The sequence below is a fragment of the Nomascus leucogenys genome, chromosome 13, assembly GCF_006542625.1.
Source record: "Nomascus leucogenys isolate Asia chromosome 13, Asia_NLE_v1, whole genome shotgun sequence".
In the NCBI taxonomy this organism is placed as follows: domain Eukaryota; kingdom Metazoa; phylum Chordata; class Mammalia; order Primates; family Hylobatidae; genus Nomascus; species Nomascus leucogenys.
This window is the reverse complement of record NC_044393.1, coordinates 85,702,721-85,711,259: the sequence shown is the minus strand read 5'-3', so window position 1 is coordinate 85,711,259 and position 8,539 is coordinate 85,702,721. Positions and strand designations below refer to the sequence as shown.

The window sequence follows — 8,539 nt, the reverse complement described above, 5'->3', positions numbered from 1 at the left end:
TTGAATTAGAAAAAACATATATATTCCAGTGAAAAAAGATTAATTTTTAAAACAAAGATAGAGAAGATCCTAAAACTACAGTCATATCATTCAAAATTGTAGTCCTGAGAGTTACATCACAGTATGGCAAGGTATTTGCAAAATGACGTAGAAAATTAAGGATTATAGCAAAGACTTAGAACCAACCCAAATGTCCAACAATGATAGACTGGATTAAGAAAATGTGGCACATATACACCATGGGATACTATGCAGCCATAAAAAACGATGAGTTCATGTCCTTTGTAGGGACATGGATGAAGCCGGAAACCATCATTCTCAGCAAACTATCGCAAGGACAAAAAACCAAACACTGCATGTTCTCACTCATAGGTGGGAATTGAACAATGAGAACACATGGACACAGGAAGGGGAACATCACACACTGGGGACTGTTGTGGGGTGGGGGAATGGGGGAGGGATAGCATTAGGAGATATACCTAATGCTAAATGACGAGTTAATGGGTGCAGCACAGCAACATGACACATGTATACATATGTAACAAACCTGCACGTTGTGCACATGTACCCTAAAACTTGAAGTATAATAATAATAATAATAAAAATTTGTCTTTAGAAAAAAAAAGAAAATTAAGGATTAATGTTAGATTTAAAGAGAAATCAGAATAAGTTAATGAAAAAATATTTAAAAATTTCCTTATTAAATGATGTTTGTTACCACACAGTGGTGATACATACAATATAGAATGCAATTCATATCAGATGATCATGCCAGCAGATATGTTGGTTTAAAGCTATGCAGTCCTTGTGGTACAGAATTTGACCCTGTGCTTGGGACACATGTGGTACCTATGTCAAGGAGAAAGTCTTGGTTAATATTTGATCTGTTACTAAAAACACAAACCCCAGGAAAGGAGATGTTTCATTTAGTTTACCAGTATTTTTTGTGCCATAATTCAGCTGGAGACAGGGGCTTCAATATCAGTGGCAATGTAGAATCAACAATGCGAGTAGCAGTGAAGGGCACTGCTATCTAAGGAGATGTTGGCTCTGGATACCAATCCACACAGAGCTTTATTCAGATGATTCTTGGTGGTTGAAATGAGATTTCTGGATCATGTTCCAGTGATGAAACAGCAACTATCTTCAATATACTCAAAGCATATTCTCTTGGTCTACATCTTTTCAGCCTTTTGAGTGAAAAAATAGGCAGTACAGACCTAACTTCCCACAGGGATTCCTCGGCACGTCAAAGGTAAAGATGCCACTCAAAATTAAGTAATGAAATATGAGATAAAACTATTTCTTAATAAATACTTCTAATATTGAAAGTTTGAATATGCCTATGATTTTATGTGTCTTGCTCAAGTGATGTAGATGAGTGATATAATCAGCATGTTGCAGAGGCTAAATCTATAATTATAAAATAAAATATTATTTTAATATTAGGGATATGAAGACTTTTTTTCTTAATAGGAATGAATATGAAAATAAAGTCCATTTCAGGATAAATAACTAGACTGTTGAAAATTTTGGTTCCCCCCCCACCTTAAGCCTGTATTGCTTTCTCCATTCACTAAAGAAAGAGAGAGATGATAAATTATTGGGCTTATGTTAAAATCACACCCAATTGTGCTCGCTTCGGCAGCACATATACTAAAATTGGAATGATACAGAGAAGATTAGCATGGCCCCAGTGCAAGGATGACATGCAAATTCGTGAAGCGTTCCATATTTTGCGCAGTTTGTCAAGATCATTTCAGTATCTGCTAATTAGCACTAAGGAAATAGTGTGAATCTAAGCAAAAATGGGTGGCACCCAATGACGAAATTGTGGTTTTCATTACAAAAAAAAAAAAAAAATCACACTCAATGATATTATAGAGCATGAGAAATCCTGCTGAATGCTGAATGCACCCAAAGAGTGGATTGGGAATTCATTTGACATTTCCCCTTCAGCTGAACTAGTTAATTTAGCAGCTACTTATTGAAACATACCTACCTACTTGTCATCCAGGCGGGAGCCCTGAAGGGGGCTGTGTTCATTTGAATTCAACTTTCCAGAGCTACCTGACAGAGCCGTCATATTTTGGCTGCCTTTCCCAATGATCTCCTATTGTAACTTAAGACTTTTCACTTAATGGAAGTAAAGAATAAGAAATACAAAAAGAACCTGATTCATTACTTAAACTCTCTAACGTGAAAAAGGATGAAATGCATTTATTTTCCTGTTTACCCGTAAGAAATAATTATAGCTATTAGAAATATACATTTGTATTTAATAATATTGTACTAAAACATACTTATAAATATATCTAAAACTGATGGTCAGTGTATACACACACATACATATATATATATATATACATATACACACACACACACACCCTGATGTCTGAAGAGACCAAGGGTTTGAATGCATGAATGTAGAGCATGAGTTCTTTGTATTATACAATACGGCTCTCTCCCTCCTTCCTTTTTTTCTCTTGACCCAGAGAACACATACAGTAGGGAAAGATTCCCTGTAGCTAGTCAGGCATTCACTTTGTAATTTCAGATCAACCAATTCAAAAGAGAAACTACTGTAGCTTCAGGGCTTTTCCATATAAATGGCCAATTTCTTCCCAAAAAGGACTTTAGAAGGATAAGTGAAAAGTACAAAAAGTACTCAAAGTATCATATGATAGAGAAATAATATAAATGGCAAAACTAGTCCAAATCCTTGTGCTAGAAGAGTGCTCATGTATCATCTATTGACTATTTTAGAGGCCCAGAGAGTTTAATCTCTTACTCTTCTGTAACACACAATCAGATAAAGGCAAATCAGAGACTGTAACTCAGTTCTTCGGTCTTTCTCAAATTTCGGTGCTTATTCTGTTCACTCTGCACTGTTTGTTTTGCTTTCATCTAGATTGCTCGTCAAAGGTACAACAAGTACTTTTCTGAAGAGTCTGTGTAAATCCACTTAATATAATACTAATCCCATTGTAAATATATGAGACTAACCCTTACATTAAAAAACCCTATGTTGAATATTTGTGTTACCAAGAAGTCAGAGGTGATAGGAATAACCATGTAATCTATTTGGATTATGAATTTGAATTTTCATATATTGGTACAATCTGTATTTCAAGGGTTATTGAATCTGCTGAGGTTCCTTGTCCTCCTTGTACCACAGTCCCCTGAAAAGTTTCTGAGAGTCTCAAGGGAGCATTTCATATTTTTTAATAGACTCAGTGCTACTGCTCCTATGTCCTGCTCCCCAGGTGCCATAGCCTCCACTGTAACCCATGGCACCAGCGCCGAGTGTCTTGGAAATTAGAATCACCTGCAGAAGTACCGCACATCTTGATGCCCAGGATGCACTCATTATTAATTAAATCACACTATCTAGGATGTAAAAACCAGGCATGGACACTTTATTAAAGATCCCAGGTGATTGAAAGGCCAGCAAAGTTTACAGCCAGCTGACCTATGTCTAGGAATTGCCAGCTATCCAAACTTTGTAATAGGGTAAGGGGTAAATGGAGTAGAATTGTTTTACCTGCTTTTCCTATTATAATCTGTTCTTGGGTAAACCTGTTAGTTTCCTCTTGGCTCTCAGCCTCACATATGCCTTTTTCATTTTACCCTCTATTCTGTCAAGGGCTGGAAGCGTCCAGACTATTTTCCTGGACCCCTTTGCTCACAGGGTTTGATTAAATTCTGCCCATGGGCAGCCTGAGCAGCTGACTAGAAGCCAGGAAGAGATAAGTAATTTTTTCTACTCTGGCTCTGGCAGCATCTGTGATATCACCACTGATTTAAGCAGCCACTGAGGGACTGCAGACTCCTGGATTCTCACTCAGTGCTTGCAGTGAAAGTTCCAGTTGCCATGGTGTTTTAGCTCTTATGGTTTGGGGCACTGCCACTTTCCTCTCTTTCTTCTCAGTCTGAGCAGTTTTAGCAGCTTCTTGCATTTCCTTGCATTTCTTTTCCCTATGGCTTCGCCTTCTAACAATTTAGAAACATTTAACTATATTAAATCCCTCTGAAATATTTAGAGTGCTTTCTGATTGGATAATTAGATACCAATTGATAAAGCGAGGTGCTAAAGCTGTGCTTATTGAGCCTCTATGTCTCAATTATGCGTTATTAGTGAGACAGCTTTTCCTGGTTTTTATTTGCAGCACTCTCTCTCTCTCTCTTCATTGTCCAGGGTACTCTGCTATTTCTAGGGACAGAGCCCTATTGATAGACTCACTCAGATCCTTCCTCTGACAGTGGATAGTTTCACTGCATCAAGCTTGTCATGCCACTTTCCCTTTACGTGAAGCCTCAATTTTTTTTCTCAAGAAAATCCTCAGGGCCTCTGCTTCTGCACTTCTGGTAGGTAGTCTTACACTCTCAGTTTACTAACACATCTGAACCTCATTGTTGGATATAAAACATAGGCTGAAGTTGGGACACTTACTATATTGTTTTGTTTCTCAATTTCAACCTAATTTATGTAAGTTCCTGTGAAAGCATTTATTCACAAATTTTATTGTATAACAGAATGACATTGAGAGCTCATTCAAATGCAGATTCCCTGGCCACCCTCTCCCACAGCCAGACAGTCATTCAGTAAGTCTTGCACTGCTTAGGAATGTGTGCTTTTAACAAGCACTCGGGAGGATCCTGAAAGAAGGAACCAAGTGACAACATACTAAGAATGACTATCCTAGTGCCTATTTTTACCTTATTTTCTTTCTACACACCTTATTTGTATTTGATTGTCATTTTATACAAAAATCTCAACTGAAACTTCTGTTGCTTATCAAGTATCACATATTTTAGAAAAATCATTGTACTAGCAAAAAGCAAGGCATACTGAGTTGGAGCAAAAACACCCGAAATGGTGAAGGTGGGGTATGTCAAGCCAGTGCAGCTCATGCAATGTCTTTAGGGGAATTAGAAAGAAAAAAGCACTTTCCCTGGGCTATTGAATTTAAAAAAAGAAAAAGAAAAAAGAATGAAAGTACACTCTCCAGGTGGAAACTGCTCATAGGCACGTGGCTTATGAAAGGAATATTCTCTTTGAAGGAAGAAAGAGGTATTCCTTCCCTCAGTAGTACAAGATCCCACATGAAGACATATGCTTGACAAATGGAGTGAGTTTCTACTGCTGTTCACGGCCTTTACCAGGCATCCCAATCCTTCACTGTCGTACCCTGGGAACATCGAGGGAGAGGGAGAAGTATAATGAATCAGGATGGAGGAATTCAAAGGAAAGGGTTGTATGCAGATGACTGGCATGCTTTAAGGAGTAGAAAGGGTAATTGTATTTATGGAAAAATATGGAAGGAATGGTGAGTGTGTTAGAAACAATGCCACAAAATGTCACTGTAGGAGCTCAGGGGGAAGTTGTCACACTTGACTGTGCAAAGACGATCAATAGATTCAAATCATTATTGAACTAGTATATGATTCTATTAGACACTATAGTTGTTTCCATTTCTCTCTGGTCCAAGTTACAATACCTATGAAAATCTCACAATAGAAACCTGGTAGGAGCATATTTTAATTGTAGAAAATGCACCCAAAAAGTAATTACTTCCTTTTCAGCTCTGGCTTTGAAAACACAAAAGTATGAATTAAATTCATTCAGCTTTTGTTAATTTGTAGAAATGTTTCTGGCTTTGTAAAATATATTTTTCCTACCTCTTTTCACAATCTTAGAAATAAATGTGTCCCTCACCTAATATTCACTCACTTCAATATGTTCTGTGTATAGCCAGTTGGACTTGTTCATGTTTTCCATTTTTCTATACTCTCATAAATTTAAATACATCATTGAAATAAAAACATTTAAAATAGTTTTTATATGAAAAAATATATTTCATGTCATGTTATATTTCTTTTGTTTTTGCTGCCTTCTTAAGGATTAAGTGCCTGATTGAATAAAATTTGTTTGGGGCACTTTATAAAAATAAATTAAAATAGTATGTATACCCTAGTAGATCATAAACTCTTACTTTTGAATTAGAAATGATTTTCATTTCCCAATTACAAAGGTGGTACATGCTCATCATAAAAATTCAGATACTTTTTTCTGCCATAAAGAAACTTGACTGGGACTCAGAAACAAAAGAATAAAACATTCCCCGATGCAAAGTAAATTAATTAGACATAAATACTAGTTAATTTTTTGTAATAAATAGGATTGAAAGCATAAACACATTAGCACTGTTTTGTTTTTGTTTTTAGAGCATTTAACGGTTTACAAACACTTTGACAAACTTTAACATACAGAGTTAGGTGCTATACTCCTACTCCTATTACTATGTTCTGAGCACTTATTTTCTGCTTCCTAAATTATTACTTGATCTGTAATGAAGTGTGTTCTGACCTGCAATTCATAGAACATGTTTGTTTTGTTTTGAGAAACAGCACACTTTATCAGGAAGCAGACTGCTGCACAGTGACCAACAGACAAAGGCCACCCTATGGGCACTTACACATCATACTCCAAAAGACACAGAATTTTTGATAATAAAAATCAACGAGAACAAGGATTCCTCTGGGCAACTCCCCCAACCTCATCCCTTTCAGGGTTCGAGAAATCTCCCAACCATTTTCCTGATGGCAGCTGTGGTTCACTGGAGATAGAGCCCCTCAGGGGTGCCTTCCTATTTCTCATAAACAACATTTTCTTTAGATTTTTGGAAGTCTTCATTTTTTACTTGCATTCTACATTCTCTAAGGCCATCAGACCAACTTCTGTACAGATTGCCTTGATGTCAGCACCAGAGAGGTCACGATCAAGTCGTCCAGGTTTACATCATCGGCCAGCATCATCCTGATTGTGTGAATCTGAAAGATGCGCTTTTAGTATTTTCATCATCAAGGGGGCACTCAATCTTCCATCAAAGCAGCCTGGTCTGATAAGTGCTGGATCCAAAGTTTCTATTTGGTTTATGGCCATGATAACTTTCACATCTCCCCTAGAATCAAATCCATCTGACTGGTTGAACAGTTCCAACGCTGATCGCTGAATTTCTCTCTCACTACCAGAATTTGAGTCATATCTTTTTGTCCCAATTGCTTCAATTTCATCAATAAACATGATGGCGGTGCATGTTCTTCAGCAACTTGAAACAATTCCCGTACAAGTTTGGGCCCATCACCTAGGTACTTCTGAATAAGTTCAGAGCCAACCACTCTCAAGAAAGTGGCTGAGGTTTGGTTTGCTACTGCTTTGGCTAAAAAGCTTTTACTTGTGCCAGGTGGACCATAGCGAATGACCCCTTTGGGAGGCTTTATACCCATCTCTTCATAATATTCAGGATGGGTGAGAGGAAGCTCCACGGATTCCTTAATTTCCTGAATTTGGTTGTCCAACCCCCCGATATCAGCATAGGTCACCTGGGGGCCTTTTCCACCTTCATCACTGTGACCGGGGCATCTTGTGTTATCCATCAGCACCCCTATCACGGCATGTACCTTGTGGCTGAGCAGGACCAAGCAGCCAGGTTCCAGCAGATCCTTGTCTACAAATGAAAGAATGCTGACATAGTGTTCTGAGCCCACAGATGTAGACACAATGGCATGATTGTCATCGATGATCTCATCCAAGTTTCCTACTGACATCAGGGTCCCCATCAGATCATCCACTTTTGATCTTTCCTCCTCTTGCTTTTCTTCTAATGGTTCCATTTCTTTCTGATTTCTAATGAATTCTTCCTCCATGAGAAGACAGTCTTTAATTCTCTTTAACTTCAGTAATTTTAACTGGCACTGAGTGTGAGGTGTCACTAGTGGCAGTTTGCTGGCAGCATATGATCCCTCTGTTTTCTTCTTCTTTTTCCCCACTCTAGTTGATACAGGAGGTTCGTATTTCTTTTTCTTGTCTTTGTCATCCTTCTTTCCACCTCCAGGACCATGACCACCACTCTGACTTTGAACCATCTTGCCTTGGCCACTGGAACTGCTGCTGCCGGAAGTTTGTCCACCCAGAACATGTTATTATGATCTTACAGAACACAGTTTATCTTACAACTTATGTTTTTCTTCTCATACAGTCTACTTCCAAATTCTTAAAACTTATGTTTGATCGTATGTTCAAAACAAAGTTAGTGCAGTCGTGGTCATTCTTTTTTTTTTTTTTGGCTTTATTTACCATTTCCGTTAGGTTCCTAGGGTTGTTGTAACAACATTGGCTTACAACAACAGAAATCTATTTTCTCACAGTTCCGGAGGCTGAAAATTCAAAAATGTCTCCATTTCCCTATACATATATAGACACCAGTCATTGGATTTAGGGCCCAGCCTAATCCAGTATGACCTCATCTTAACTACAGGTGCAGGGGGCTAGGATTTCAACTTATTTCTTTGCAGAACTCAATTCAACAAATTATTTTTGTGACATTTGCTATTGTCTATGTCTTCCCTCTAGAAAATTTCTTGACTAACACCTCTGTCTTTTCAAATGTCCCTCTCTTGGTCTTGTCCCTAATGGGAAAAGAGAATAGGATAGAAGTGGGGGCAATGGTTCTCAATCAGTGGTGATTTTGTTCCA

General features: G+C 37.8%; 1 non-coding gene and 1 pseudogene across 1 annotated transcript; one reads left to right on the top strand and one right to left on the bottom strand.

The window, feature by feature from the left end:
* The first annotated feature begins 1,632 nt into the window (after positions 1–1,632).
* Positions 1,633–1,739, top strand: LOC115838188. The gene has a single exon (XR_004033217.1). It is a non-coding gene; the product is annotated as a U6 spliceosomal RNA (small nuclear RNA).
* Positions 1,740–6,617: 4,878 nt separating this feature from the next.
* LOC100582342 lies at positions 6,618–7,929 on the bottom strand (annotated as a pseudogene).
* Positions 7,930–8,539: the final 610 nt, after the last annotated feature.